The sequence below is a fragment of the Lactuca serriola genome, chromosome 5, assembly GCF_051521515.1.
Source record: "Lactuca serriola cultivar US96UC23 chromosome 5, Lser_US96UC23_V15, whole genome shotgun sequence".
Taxonomy (NCBI): Eukaryota; Viridiplantae; Streptophyta; class Magnoliopsida; order Asterales; family Asteraceae; genus Lactuca; species Lactuca serriola.
Genome location: NC_136412.1, coordinates 334,495,906 through 334,513,032, shown reverse-complemented (window position 1 = coordinate 334,513,032; position 17,127 = coordinate 334,495,906). Strand labels below are relative to the sequence as shown.

Genomic DNA, 17,127 nt, shown 5'->3' with positions numbered 1-17,127 from the left:
TTTTACGGCTTCACACAATAAGGCTACCTAAGCATACAAATCAACGGAGCATGGATCAATAATAGCAGTCATACGATGTCTGAAGCACACATTAGCCAATTAACACAAATCCTAGAACAAGGGAGTGTGCTTAAAGGTACCACATGACAAACCATAGTATATGTGCTAACATGCCACAACAATGTGTACACATACAAGAAAACGGAAGAAGACACTTCCAAGAAAAATTACAAAACAAAATACACAGTTTATGGTTACTAATGGCCAACATTCTTTACTATACACATAGTACATAAAAAGGAAACTACACAACAAGCAAAACGGCAAGACAAAAATCAGCCCTCAGAGTTTGAAGAAGAACCTCCCGGATTCGACCTACCACAAAACTGGTGGAAGTTGTCATAATCTAGCTTCCCCAAGCGAAAGAGGCTCGCGAAATCCGTCTCAGCCAGGGACGATAGAGCGGCATCCACCTCTTCAGCCCCTCTTGCAACATGGCCATGATCTGGGACTTTAGGTTCTTCGACACTTGTAGAGCAACCACCTAATCGTTTCCCTTTTTCAAATCCAAGGTCATCACATGCCTCACGAACATGTCGGACCCCACTGGCAAATTCCACGCTCTCAATCACCCCCTTCTCCAGTACCCATTGCAAATTACCTCGAGCGGCGACACCTTCAACACAGGCTCGAGCCAATTGACGTTGACACCTTGCCAGTCTGTTCGCTAGCACATCCTTCTCTCGAGTGAGAGAGCTCACTTGGTCCTCAAGTCGCTATGACCGATCCTCCAAAGTGGCCACTTGATCCTCTAAAATAGCTTTCTCACATGCCACAATGATGTTCTACTCAGCAAGAACTAGGCGACCCTCCTCTAAATCACGAACCTCCTCCTTCATGCCTGCCAATGCACCCTGCAATATTTTCAACTACCCCTGATTCGCACCAGCACGACGAACCCGGTCGGCAGATGCAACCATAAGGGCAGAGGTCTAGGCCGTAACGTAACAAAGGTCACCAACCATACGAGCACTTGATTGACCCGCAAGCGAGCTCATCGTGGCCGGAGGATGAGCGCATATGCTCCACTCCTGGGCGGTAGTGTCTTCCGACAGTAAGGAGTCTCTAGTAATCGCCCAGCCCGGAGCGTAGGCCTCGAAAGACAGGGAGTGAGATGAAGTTCCTATTTCATCAACCAGGGAAGGCTTCTCACGCTGAAAAGAACCTCCAGGTGAACTCGACGCACCCCCAGATATAGAGTCGAAACCAGGGTTAACCAAGGGCGAACCAGCGGATGGTGAGGGTGACGCCTCCGGAGAACTAGGCACCACCACTATCTTTTTTTGCCCAAGCACAGAAAATTGACCTCCAAGAATACCCCCGACACCGCCAAGAAGCCTAGCCACAGATACAGTTCTACGGGCTTTACAAGGACGAAGACTCGCATCGTCGGATTCTGTCTCCTCATCCTACGACGACACCACACGCAAACTTCTCCTTTTCCGAGTAGGAGCACTACCTCTTCCTTCTTGTACCCCCACATACAAACCGGAAGGAATAGAAACCGGCGGGCGAACTGGGGAAACGACCCCAACGGTCGGTTGGGAAGGCGACGCAGGCCTGCTAGAACCTACATTTCCTCCTTCCACCAAGAGTAGTCTAGCAAGCTCTCACATGCGCCTTTCAGAGACAGTATGAGGAAGAGCCTCTACAAGATTGATCTCCCAATGGCAAAGATTTCCCTGATAGTGACCATGCAGGTCCATCTCCAAAGAAATCTCGGCCTCAACACCTATGAAAACAAACGCCAACGTTACTCTGTTTTCAAAAAACAAAAAAAAAACAAAATGGGGGGGGGGAGGAGAAGGGTTAATACCGCATCTTACGACGAACATTTGCGTCATTCTCCCGCAAGCCCTCCAGGCAACACTCATACCGGCCGCTGCAAGAATGAAATCTTCTTGGTTCCTCCCAGCGATGGTGATGTTTCCCAGACGGTTGCCAAGATTTCTTTGGAGAACTAGGCACCACCACTACCACTTTTTGCCCAGGCACAGAAAACTGACCGCCGAGAATACCCCTGAAACCGCCAAGAATCCTGGCCACAGATAGAGTTCTACGGGCTTTACGAGGACGAAGATCCACATCGTCGGATTCTGTCTCCTCATCTGACGACGGCACCACACGCAAACTTCGCCTTTTCCGAGTAGGAGCACTACCTCTTCCTAATTTTACCCCCACAGGCAAACTGGAAGGAATAGAAACCGGCAGGCAAACTGGGGAAACGACCCCAACGGTCGGTTGGGAAGGCGACGCAGGCCCGCTAGAACCTACATCTTCTCCTTCCATCAAGGGTAGTCCAACAAGCTCTCGCATGTGCCTTTCAGAGACACGAAGAAGAAGAGCCTCTACAAGATCAATCTCCCGATGGCAAATCTTGCCCTGATAGTGACCACGCAGGGCCATCTCCAAAGAAATCTCGGCCTCAACACCTATGAAAACAAACGCCAAAAGTAAGATCTCACAAGCCAACAAGATATCTTATCATCGCTATGTTTTCAAAAAAAAGGGGGGGGAGGGGGGAGAAGGAGAAGGGTTAATACCGCATCTCACGACGAACATCTACATCATTCTTCCGCAAGCCCTCCAAGCAGCACTCATACCGGCCGCTGCAAAAATGAAATCTTCCCAGTTCCTCCCAGTGATGGTGATGTTTCCCAGACGCTTGCCAAGAGTCAGATTACTCCCAAACAACTTAGGGAGACGGGGCAGAAAAATCTCGGGTTCTACGACATCCGCTCCCTATAAGGTTTTGGTTAACCCAAATCCACTGACGTTGCCAATTTTTCCTCGGAGCGTCTTGTTCGGAAATAAACTGATGAATGCCTCTTCTTTTCGCTAAAGTACGGACCCCGGAATTCGTAGTCGAACATAAGAAGTAACTGAAAACCCAGAAAGTTGGAACGTAACCCAGAGATCGAAAAATCAGTTTAAAACTGACGATTTTATTTACAGCGCTCGGGGTCAACTCGTCGACGGAAAGGCCATAGTGGTCCACAATCATGTTGAAGAAATCGGATGTCGACAAGCGTAACCCCTCTTCGAATAGAGGGACCGGAACCCCCACCTTCTCTTGAGGGCGGTCGTAGATTGACGCCCCCTTTGCCAAAATCATTATGCCATGCTCCGGTAAGAAGCCGAAGCGATCTTGCAGAAATTTGAACTCCTCAGCAGTAGGGTCTCTACTGTAACGGTTCATCGTTGAGAAAAGGATGAATAATCGAAAAAAATTAACAGAATACCCAGATTGATGCTGCAAAGCCAGAATGGGGATATGAGAGTGAAAGTCCTGGGGAAAAGGGGGGATTTTAAAGGCGAAACTGGTGTCACAAGTCGTCTCTCAACAGGGCTGACACACATTGACAGCGCTGCCTAAACCCTATCAAACGATAGAACTAATCCCAAACATACACGTGTTGGGACATAGACTCGAACGACGACGCTGTCAAGCTGACGTATACACCTAAGAGTCTAAGGGACTTATTAATGTATCTCTATGAGGAACGTCAAGAAAGAAGTCAAACTGACACCGGGCTTGCCTAGTCAGAACCTAGTCTAAAGCCAAGTCCGAGCCTTCGCCAACGCGGAGAGTGTTGATATGGCAATTAAGGTGTAGAACCGCGCCTTAACCCCTTCTTTAGGAAGTTTCATCCCGACAAACGTGGGACCAATCAGAGAGTCCCACTCGCCCATTAGACGATAGTCATGATCTTCATAAATGTTTAGGAGATTCCCTCCCAGTCAATGAGGGAATGAGGCAAAAGGCATGACGAAGGACCCTCCAATATGGGTCTGCCACGTCGCACCTCACGAGGGAATCCTCAACAGAATCGGTTGAGGGACACACCTTTAAAACAAGTATAAAAGGATCCATCTTCTTTACAAGGAAAAGGACGCAATTCTCTCTTCCCTGCAATCTTCTACCACCTTTCTCAGATCTCATTCTGACTTGATCGTCGGAGCTTCGTCCCGGGAACTCCTCCCAGACGTTGACTAACGGTCATTTCTCTCTTTTTCAATGTGATAACAAGAGACGATACTCATACAGATCCCCTATGCAGTTTCGATTCCATCCTCTCCAGCATATCACAACAACAGGTTTAGGTTAAAAATTGTACACCTATTTCACATTCTAAATTCCATAACCCACTAACATCCTTAGACCATATAAATGTTCTCTTCCCAGTCTGTTATCAACCAACGATAAACCAACAACTTATAAGGCTTGTCGAATCTGCATAATCAAATCATCACTCTAAGATGATCTTCTAGTTCCCCGATAAGCGTAACACTAGTTGAACTTCGAACGCTATGAAATATTTGAGTTTTTGGGTCACGAGCAACTTGAGGCGTCAAAAATGCAACCCACTTCGGTCCTTCTTGGTCATTTAGACCACTTCTTTCCGCTCCTTGATTGTTGTCCCTTTGAGATGGAAACATTTTCCTTAGTGTTGAGAGATATTAATGATTCCAAGATCTACGAGAAGGAAGAAAGGATGCTATGATATCGAGAAGGGTAAGAGGCCTAAATGCATATAACAAATAACATATAACTCTCGGCACACACCCTTCCCCCTTAAGAATCTAAAGCACATAACTGAGCCAATCTACATTGTTTTCACTGCCATAATCTAATGTATAGTTGCATAGAAAACCCAACAAATACCTATAAACAACTTGCATGAAGTTTCACAATAACTCGTAAAGAACCTAAAATACATAAATCTCAACAAGGTTTCACAAGAACCTTCAAATAGAAATCACTAAAAGGTTTTACACTAACCTACCTATAAACACTTCATCTCCACCTTTGATTTACCGAACCCACTTACCCACTTACTTAAAGGACAAATCAATCTAGTTTATACTAAGATTTGGGTTGGAATACGTTTTCGGCGAAGAAATCCTAAGTGTTTAAAAATGTAGTATGAAATTCACAACAACGAAACAATTTGAAATTTTACATCTTCATCTTTCCAACTCTCACCTCCCTTTTCATATCGAAAATTTTCCCCACTCTAGAAATCCAGAAACATTAACGATAAATATCGTTCAAAAAGGGTTGAAAAATTTAACCATACATGTAGGACGTCAAATTAGCCGGATAACCAATAAAACAAGCAAGTAGTAATATTGTCACTTTCAAAACTATAAGGACCTAAAAAACAAATTAATAATTCGTTACCTTTTTATAACATTAACTTTATAATTTTTTAGGGCCAAAAGACCAAGAAAAACACATTAAGTTTTTACAAGAATTACCACACCTCCGAAGACTCGATAATGCTAACCTTTGTCTTCCCCATCTTTGCCTTTTCTATTTAATGGAAAAAAATAAAAATAAAATTGAGTGAGAATATTCCTCCGGCGCTTAGATTCTTCACCATCACCGGCAGCTGAACGACTTCTAGATCTTCTTTACCATCCACTTTCACTTCTGTTTCTATGTGTACTTGTTCTTGTACGGTTTAAAGTAGATCTAAAGTTATATTTTAGATCGTGTTAAATTAGCATCAGATGCAAAAATAGGTTTTAGATCTATGGAGAAGAGTTTCTCTGTAACTGAATTACAATCGAAGACGAAAGAAAATCGATTATCGGCTGAACTAAGTTGAACTCAAGAGATTCGCTTTCGAACGACAATTTTTCGACGATCCAACTCGTTCTTAAGGTGAGTTAAATCTCAACTCAATTAAAGATAATCGTTTCCTTTTTTAATATGTGATATGCAAATTAACGACCGTTGATTTATTCTTACTTTTATTTTTGGTGATAATGTGGGCATCTGATGTTAATGTGTTCCCCTGTTTCTTCGTTTAAAGAAAATTATAAATCAATCCTGACAATTTTTTCTGCAATTCTTGATTTTATAATGAAATTTAGCATGTTTTGCGGATTTGTAAATTATCAGCTCAATTTCTTATTGCCCTTTTGTTTTATAGAAAAATAATTCACCCTTTTATGTAGCTTATACCAGGATTGAAAACCTTTTATATCTCTTTTATTAAAAAATTGTAGAAACTCCTTCCATTATTTCTCATCATTTATAATGCATCTTTAAGGCCTTACAGAAATCACAATACCAACTTTTCAAGCATTGTGATTGAGGGAATTTTGGTATATTTGGTGATATCATGAAATAAGCAAAGTTTTTATATATATTTACACTGATGTAGATTGTTTATGGTAGAATATATTCATTTTAATGGTGGAAACTAGAAAACAGAATAGACATTCGTGATTCTTTTGTATAGATGAGAGATCAAGAGCAAGTCTATGTCCCACCTTTTTTGGTGCACCTTTTGTCCAATCAACACCAGTATCAATATCAGTATCAGTCCAATGCATCAATATCAGTATCAGTCCAATGCATGCCAAACACAATACAATCTATTCTGTCATGCATAACAAACTGTCGTCATGGCCAACAAATGTGTTTTTTTTTTGTGTGTGTGTCTATGAACATCATTAAAATTGCCACATCACACAAACAAATTCCATCTAATTTCATTTCAGAACACCCACACGAAAATAAACAAAAAAAACATCTTTTCGACATTGGTACAACTTCAATTCAACCATGGAGACACCACTACCAACACAAGCGAAGAACAACACTCTAAAACGTCACAAGTCGGTTGACCGGTTTGACTACATCAACAATGAGAATCTAAAACTTGCAATCCCAATCGGGCCCCGTTTTCAAGCCCATGTACCCGAATGGACCGGCCCACCTCACAAAAAGACCCCCCACAATTCTCTAACCTCTTCAAAATGGTTAGGCACAGTGACTTGGTCATCAACCGAAACTACTACAGAAGGTGACGTTATCGTGATTGGGAAAGGAAGACCCGAATCTTGCAATTGTGCATCAAGTGGGTCCATCATGTGTGTGAAGCGCCACATCGCTCAAAAATCATCCGAACTGCAAAAAGATTTGGGACCCGCTTTCCATAAATGGAAGTTTGATCAAATGGGAGAATCTGTAGCCAAGTTATGGAAGCAACCAGAGCAGCAGAAGCTTACACATCTTATGAAAAGAGTGCCAGTTTCAAAAGATATGGATTTTATAAAACCTGCATTGGAATGTTTTCCATTGAAATCCAAGAAAGATATAGTGAGCTATTATTTGAACGTATATGTTCCTAGACGAATGAGTGTGCAAACAAGGTCTGGTTGTATAATGGTAGATACAGATGATGAAGAAAAGTCAAAGGGTGGACCTTGTTCTAAAGTGTCTAGGAAAAGGGCTCGGGCTGATGCTACACCTTTGACCAGCTCTAAACTTGTGTTGACCAAGTATTTGACTGGACGAAGATGACATGGATGAGGATTTGAGGAGGCTGCTAGCTTTGTACCTGTTTTCAGCATTAGTTAGAGAAGATAAGTCTTTTTTTTTTCTTTTCTCCGGTAATGTATTTATTCTTCTCGTTATTATTTTTATTATATATATTTAAACATCTCCCCTCTGGCCTCTACTAGAATTATATTGTGGGGAATCACTAGGCCAAAAGTTTGGCATCTTTAGGTAGGGATTTGATGAAGTTTTGCCTAAGATCACAAGTCAACTTGCTTTGTTTGGTTAGATTATGTATCTATCTTGCACAACTAAGGCCTTGCTTCTTTTTTTTTTTCACTTCAAGTGATGTTTGGATAGATGGTGTTTAAAAATTATTTGAGAAAATATGGTGAGCATGGGAATATGAAATGGAAAAACTAAACGAGGGTAAATTTGTAAATTTAGGACTTATCGGTGGGAATGGGCGACAGGAAACATGGGAAATAGAAGGTAGGGATGGACACAGACTGAGGATGGGGCGGGGTTAGCCTTCCCCGATGGATGCCGGTAATAGCATTTAAAAGTTGGGCGACCCATCATGAGCCCATCCCCAACCTATCTCCGATCCATTCCTGAACTATTATATTTTGCTTCTCTTATTATTCAAGTTCACTATACACAAATTAATATATTAATATTTTTGGTGATAGTTTGATATTTTTATTAAAAGTATTAAGCATTATAACCTAGTAAATTAACACTAACTTTTATTTCCATCTTCTACAACTTACATTTTCTAGATAAAATGAAACTTGGGTTGGAATGGTGTACGGTCGAAAACCATTATCAATTTATGAGATTTTTTAACAGCAATTATTGTTTCATAGTTGAGTAAAATTTTCACCAAGGTTAACTACTTTAATCTTATGAGGCGTTATATATATATATATATATATATATATATATATATATATATATATATATATATATATATATATATATATATATATATATATATACCCTTAAGGGTATGTTAGCTTAGGTACCCAAACTCACAATAATATGTCGTTTTGTTTGATATATTCATTATAATGTTCTTAAACTTTGACCCCTAAATTGATTTATTTTCAAAATTTTCGAAATTTTAATTTTATTTTCGTCTTACATCACATCTTTTTACCGAACACCACTAGGTTATATATATTATAGTTGAAAATGAAAATTATGTAAGAGGAAGATAAATGTGAAATTTATAAAAATCTTGGAAGTAAATCAAGTTAGAAGTTGAATTATAAGAAAATTAGAAAATTACAATGTATATATAATACAAAACGACGTATTATAGTGATTTTGGGTACCTAAACTTATATACATTTAAAGCTATATTCACTATATATATATATATATATATATATATATATATATATATATATATATATATACACACACACACACACACGGGACGAGACGAGATAGGGCATAATGTATCCTGCCCCCGGCCTCGTCCTTGATTTTTGCCATATGGAGATCCCGTCCCTTGATGTGGTTTGGCGGGAATACTCGGCCTCGATCAGTGCGGAGGGCGGATTAGTTGGGTTCCCCATCGAATCAGGGTAAATTTTCATCTCTAGTGGAAAAAAAACGACAAATTTTTAAATAAATAAATAAGACTTATTGCATCCAAATAGGGTTTTTTTTTCAAAGGCTTGTTGGTTCAAATAAACTATGTAAAAAAACCTATTGTTTATAAATTTAAAAGCTCAATGGGTAATTTCTTTTTTCATATTTTAAGTACTAGTTTATTCATGACAAAATTGCAAGAATGATCCATGTGTTATGTCACAAGACTTACGCCAATGGTTTAAAAGTTTGATTTTGTTGTGAGTTTGATTCAAAATAGGGTTGTGCATGGGTCGGTTTTGACCTAAAACCGAACCCAAACCCAAACCGAAAATGATCGGTTTCTGAAAATTTAAACCCAAACCAATAGGTTCGGTTTATCGGTTTTAAACTTCGGTTTCACGGTTCGGTTTCAGTTTTATAATTCAAACCAAATCTCAAACTTATTTCTTAATCTTACCTCAACTCATCAACTATATAATGGTGAGGATAAGTGATAGATATCCCAATCGATGTGGGACTCAATCAATGTTAGAGATAATAGAAAGAAAGAGGATAGCGAGCTTATATAGAAGAGAATGGTGGCTAAGTTTTAGTAATGGGGCGATGTGGAATGTAGTTAACTCGTTGCCAAAATAAATTGAGAAAAACGATGCTAGCAAGTTTCGAACCTGCGCCATTTCCTACAATTGCCGAACGTGTTAACCACTAAACCAGTGCTTCAGTTTGTGTTTATAACCCAAGGACTACGTATATATACATATATAACTCACAAAATACATGTAATATATGAAAGTCGGTTCAGTTCGGTTCGGTTTCTTTCGATTTTACCAAACCCAAAAACCGAACCCAAACCGAAAAATTTCGGTTTTCGAAAATTCTAAACCCAAACCGCCGGTTTATGCTTCGGTTTCGGTTTTGTCGGTTTTTCGGTTTCTGGGTTCGATTTTGCTCACCCCTAGTTCAAAGTGTTTTAAACTTTTTTATAATAACATATTTGCCTCTTATTATTTTATTTTCTATTTTTCTTTAATACACCAATTAAAAAACAGTTAAAAATAAAATACATCTCTCTCTCTCTCTCTACACACACACACACCAAACTCAAGGAAAAAAAAAAGCAAAGGAGGCTAGGTTTTGGAGGTGGAGGTTTCTAGGGTTGGAGGCTGAGCAATAAGGGAAACCCTAAAAGTTAGCACCATTATATAGGGCTTAAAACCCGAGAACTTGGTTTTTGGCTCTGACAACTTCATGTCGCGAGGCACTTTGCCAAAAACCCTAAATCTTAATCTTAATCACATCAACATGAATTTATCATACTCCTGCAAACTAGGTGTTACAAGTAAGTAATAATTTTCGGGACGGGTGAATGAGACTAGGACAAGATCGAGTAATCCATAGGGTATAACACTAATACTATAACCATACCAAACTCGATCTTTCTATATAAAAAAATAAAAACTTATATCCGGTCCCATAACCATGTAACTATCACAAAAGTTTCGGATTTAGTTTTTTCGTCAAATACGTGTATTTTTTCCATCCCTGACTTATACTCTATTTGTGTATTTTTCTAATGATACAAATCTTATTTTAAGGATTCATGACTTTAATTAAAAACAATTTAAATTCTAACAATAGTTAGAAAATAAACTTTTAGAATTTCATGTAGGTTTGATGAGCTTTTGTTTTATTTTTTGATGACGTATTCCATTGTCTTAACCTAAAAAAATATGATAATAGGATATAATGATTCATTATATTTCATGTAAATTTCATTATCTCGGTAAAAAGTGTAATCATTGATTATATTTCATGATAAATTTTGGTTGTATATGTGATGTAGAAAGAAAGGAATTATATATATATATATATATATATATATATATATATATATATATATATAATTCTTTTCATTTCTACATCACAGTTATATATAGAACTTGGCTCATGTGTTTCTTATATCTATTGTATATTAGAGTGAACCAACAAGAATTTAGTAAATATTAAATCACTATTTAATCAAATAAAGACAGATATTAAATAATTTTTATAATTGTATTTACATTAAATGATATCCATAATTATAATTTTTTTTATGGAAACTAATTAAATTCGTCATTAATGTCAACAATAATATTCTTTTAGAATGAATTAGCATCTAGGTTTTCATGTATGAATTCGTGTTTTGCTTCAGACCCGATCACTTAAAATACAATAAAGTTGTCTGGAAATAAATAACAAGTGTATTTCAGTAGAGTACACTCTCATTCTGCAGGAATACACTCTTATTCTGCAAGAACAAACTTTCATTCTGCAAGAATAAACTCTTGTTTTCCATGTTCCATGCAACTTTATTGTATTTTGAGTGAGTGGGTACCGAAACAAAACACGAAAAACATACATAAAACATAGATGTGAATTCATTCTATAATATTATTGCTAACATTAATGGTGAATTTAATTCATTTCCCTAAAAAACAATTCTAATTATATATATCATTTAATATCCATACAATTATGGATATCATTTAATATCTATTTTTATTTGATTAAATAACAATTTAATTTTTGCTACATTTCTTATTGGTCAATTCTAGCATACAATAGATGTGGGAAACACATCAACATATATATATATATATATATATATATATATATATATATATATATATATATATATATATATATATTAGGTGGATTTCCCTATGTTGTGCAGAATGTGATTATATAGTTAAGACATTGACTAATATATGTTGTCCAAAATAACTACGTGAGTCCTGGTAACTATCAAAATAATATTTTTTATACTAGATTGATATAAACATTGTAATATTGTGACCCATTTGATAAATAGTACTAGAATCGCAAAATCTTGATATCAATATATGGGTTACACGTGATAATGTTAAATTTAATTTTCAATTTATGTCCATAACTGCTAATGTTCGTCTATATCATCTTTCATCTCTCATTATTCATCTACCCATCTTTACCCAATATTTTTATAGGTATAAAATACATATACAGTTTAAATCAAACTAGATTTCGGTCATATTTTTTCTTAATATAAAATTTTGATTTAGGTTATTATATTCAATATTATTATGTTTAATAAGCTTGAATGAACATATAATTAAATTAAAAAATAAGTTTTGTTGACCATTTTTAGTTCATCATTCTTCTTTTTCAAATATTAATTATCATTTTCAAAATAACTTAAGATGTTTGGGGTATCATAACCATTTAATAAGTTATCTTATTTTATGAGATTTTTTAAGTTGTTATGTTTGACAAATCAAACATTATTTTTTATTGGTTAGTATGCCAAACATAATCTTAATATGATTTTTTTTAATTTATGTTATTCATAACTAATATTGTTTTTAATTATAAAAGTTGGCTTTTTGAAAAATTATAATTATTACAACTATTGATGCCTAAAAACCAATATATAGAAAATAGAAAATGAATTTCGAAAAAAAAATTAAATTTAAATATGGAGAAATCTTATTATACATACGTACAAACAAATATATATATATATATATATATATATATATATATATATATTAATGTTCTAAAAAATAGTAATTTTGTAAAAACAATTTGTAAAAAAAATAAACAAGTAGAAGAAGCTATAAAAAATATTTTTGGTAAAATATATAAAATGAATTAAAAAATATAATTTATAAAAAATAGAAGTTTTAGAAAACATACATAAAATACAAATAATAAAGTATTTGTAAGAACTACTTTTTATAAAAATGAGTTTATATAAAACAAAGTTGTAACAAAATAGATTTCTAAATAAAGACTTTGTTTAAAAAAATATATAAAAAGAAAATTGTAAAAAAGTTATAAAAAAAAAAAGTTTGACAAAATAAACATTAAAAAGAAAATATAAGAGACCAATTTTATAATAAACGGTAAAAGATGGTTTAAAACCAAAAGTTAATGGTAAAATGGCTTAAGATTAATGAAAATAGTAGTTGATTCGAGCTTCATCCAAAACCTTTTTTTTAAACAAAAATCGGACGAAAAGTGTCAAGTTCAACAAAATCTAGGGGCCATTCATGTAAATTAAGCCATTTTCCTAAAAAAATCTTTAAGATATATAAAAAACAAAAATGGACCAAAAATGTCAAATTCAACAAAACCTAAAGACCATTTATGTAAAATAAGTCAATTCTCTCACAGAACACACTACAAAAATCTTTAATATATATAAAAAAACAAAAATAAACCAAAAAAGTCAGATTCAGCAAAACCTAAGAACCGTTTATTTAAAATAAAAGAAATGACAATTGTTGAAAGCAAAAGCGAGCAAAAGAATTGAGCCAAAAAAGTCAAAAACAAAAGCTTAGGGAAAAATGGCAATAGATAAAACATTTGAGGCAAAAGAGTAAAAAAAAACTATAAATTTACTGTTCATAACCGTGTTATGTTTTAAATATGTATATAAATAAAACATGTATATTTGGTTCATTCATCATAGATATCAAGAACACAAATAATATGCACACATAACACGTAATATATATTAAATACTTTATATTTATGTGTAAGATGAAAGTAACTATGCACCCACTTGTTAAAGTGACGACTCGAAATTTGAGCAGCATTTCGCTTTTAACAATTTTCTTTTCTTTCGATGAAACCTAGTATTATATTACTAGATTTTTGTCTAATGTTTATTGTGACTATTTATTAGTCTAGATTTATCATTAACTCAACGTCTACGAGCAATATTGTTTTTCTTGTATTATATAAGTGTTAAACAATATTTTTCAACTACTACGTACAGACATGAGCCATACATGAAACATAGGAGGCAAGACCAGTTTGGCATTAAAGTTGTTCTGAAATCCAACAACCCTATGCGGCCCTTCAAACCCGATTCCCCGTACCGTGAGCAGTTAAAAGGTATTATAATAACACTTTGTATAATTTATAATACTTAGCACATATATTGTTTATAGGTTCATAATAATGATAATGAACTTAAGCATAAGATATACTTAAAGAAGGGTAAGCATAACTCACTTACAAATGGGTTTAGTTAGGAGTCGGACTCTGCAGTAACAAAACTTCTGAGCCGAAAGCTCTTCTTCTCAGAGCCTTCTGGTGCTCCGGGACTCGCCTCTAACACTTGGGAAATGCTAGGGAATGGAAGAGAGGGTTTGGGGGTATCGAGAGAGAAATAATGGTTTTGGTGTGAAGAAATGAGAGATTTGTGCATTTATTTATAGGTTGTCTGGGGGCCTCTCACGTTGTGAGCCTTGCGTAGGCCCCAAGGCTTCACCTAATGATGACACATGGCGCCGGACGCAGGTAAAACAACCAATTTTTAAAAAATCATAATGTTCGCATACAATCTCCGTTTTTTACATTCTTTATATCTACGCGTAGGTATTGACAAGATCTACAACTTTCCTTATGACCCCATTGACTAATTCTTGACCAATTTTAAATTTAATAGTCTGAGAAGATTATACTGTTAACGACCGTGTACAATTCATAACTTCTACATACAGACTCAGTTTTCGACTGCCTTTGTATCGTTTAACTCCTATTAATGATATCTTCAATTCTCATTTAGATCATTTTGGCTAAAATTGGCCGATCTAAAATTCAATTTATGAGTTGTATACTGTGATGCCAAATCTTAGAAAAATCATAACTTCCTCAAACGAAGTCAAATTTGGATGTTCTCTATATGTATGCTCTCGGTTTAACGTCTACTACAACTTTTGTTTAGATTGCTAAGGTTAAAGGTAGCTTATCAAAAATTCACTTTTTACGTTACAATCCATTGCTTTATTGGTCTCATAATTGTAGTGGCGTTCCTACAGTCTTATCACTAGTTTAACCAGGTCTAATACGGTTCCCAGAACCTGAACGACAGAACATTCTAATCCCAAGCCTTCTCAAAACTGACGGATACCCATTCAGATCCACTCCCGGCCCCCAACTAGGGTACTACCTGATCCAGGCAGATTAATCCTATGAGACACTCTGAACTAATGAAATCACCAAGATTCTCTATACTCTATCCGATTTCTAATAACAACTTCCGATCAACCCAAAAATACACCAGAGTTTTCAGCCTACCCCAGCAACATGTTCAATACTTGGGAACAACTGATTGATATAGCATAACAGCATACTCAATACCCGCACACAAATCTACAATACATACAAAGTCTTCAGCAACATGTTCAATACTTGGGAACAACCTACCCCCCCCCCCCCCCCGGTGATACTTTCCAAACAGAATGTTCTCACCCACTTAGGGTTCCGAACTCTTGACCGATTTCGTGGATTCTAACCCCGGCCTAACCCTAGGCCTCATGTCGATCGTCCATTCTCTCGGAAGTCCGTGGTCTGTTCCCTGACCCGCGTGTCTACCACATACCCTAATAACCCTCACACATGTGCTGAAGGTACTGCCGAGCCCTGGCAGCTAACAAACCTTCAATCAATCAATCCAAAATCCTTCAGAATCGAGCACACCCCGATCGAATACTTGAATTGAACTCAATTCATGACTAGAACTTCAACCTGGTTTCTTGACTTTTGCTATCAAGCACCAAGAAGACGTGATACACATGCTTGGGAGTTTTACCAAACTCCCAAGTCACACAACCAACAAACCGAACATCCAACTTGGGCTTCCTTTCTCCATGACAGGGATACGGAAGTTATCCCAATTTCAAAACCACTCCTGCTTCTAAAACCCTAAACAATACTCCCCCGCTTAGATACGACTAAGTCTGCACACTACATGAAAGTTTAAGAATTTCCAATCCTTCTCACTCTCCAACGATCGATCAGACGACCAGTTCTTTCCAACTAGTATTCCATCACTAGCCAATCCCAAATGATCACACACTTCTATGAACCAAATGAACACTCCCCGAATTCCAGTGAAATCAGCAGTCCCAAACGCTCGAATGACCCCATACTTAAATCTTGAAGTCCAAGAGGTAGATGTTCCAACTAATATCTCAACAATGAGTTACTTCCCGTGGCGCTTACCTCTACGAGTCAATAGTGGTTACTAAACTACTGAATCCCGACGATGCTGAATAACCATCCTGTGGGACCCTGTCCGCAGACCTCCCATATAATACCGTTCTTCCAAAGTGCTCCAACAATCTCCCGCCCTCGGCTCTAGAAATCATGTCATTCAGGGTCTCGCACCCTGACTCACTCACCAGCTCGGTCATCCACCGCTAAACTGCAGTATTTGAAACTACCTCTGCCCTAAACCGGGCTATAACTACTCCCAAGACATAGTCTGAAATCCCAAAAGTGCAATAGATCGTGCAATCAATCCTTATCGCCCGATACAAGAGATCCAAGACGAACTAGACCTCCAAAATGCTTATGCCACATCGACCCACCCGCTCTCACCGGCGCTGAAATAATATCACAAATCCCTACAACCAATTTTCCCCGAGCTGGAATACAACTTGATCCTGGGTCACAAGCATGCTTACTCCTTCGGGCTTGAAAAACTGAAAGGGCACAATCCTTTCCCTATAAAACGACAACCCAATCCATCAATTAACCATTCCACTTCCAACTGTCAAAACCCCAGCTGAACATAATTATCACCTCTTTCCGAAGTCCCCCGAGACTCACATTACACCCTCAAGCAAAACCCCCCGAAGCCTCACATCCAGAAACTCATGTGTTAGCCTTTCCCGCTCGCTCAATCCGCGGAATATAACGAGTACAGAACATCTCTCTAATCCCACATAACTGCAGCCCTCGACTCATCAGAATACGCACCAGTAGCAAATCCCAGTACTAGAAAACTCGACCAACTCCTCTCCTTGTCGTTCTTACAGTTGCTATAGCCTCCATGACAATCGTGTCAGCACTAGCTGTAAAGCGCTCGTCAAAATAGTCAACCATGGCGATCTTGCTACACCTAAACATCTCCGACAACGGTCCCCAAACAATCTTGATCACCTCCTCCTGGATGATCTCACTGACATGATCCTCTGACAACACTAGCCTATCATGGCTGCCAACTCTCGATCCTGACCTGGATCCGGTCTCCAAACGTCTCGAATAATCCATACCATAACATGGGACCAACTTCCAACTAAACCCCAGGGGTTGTGACTCCCATACTACCTTCCACACCTACCCAT

General features: G+C 37.2%; 1 long non-coding RNA gene across 1 annotated transcript; it reads left to right on the top strand.

The window, feature by feature from the left end:
• The first annotated feature begins 5,289 nt into the window (after positions 1–5,289).
• Positions 5,290–7,668, top strand: LOC145055282 (uncharacterized). The gene is made up of 2 exons (XR_013685127.1): positions 5,290–5,731; positions 6,577–7,668. It is a non-coding gene; the product is annotated as an uncharacterized LOC145055282 (long non-coding RNA).
• Positions 7,669–17,127: the final 9,459 nt, after the last annotated feature.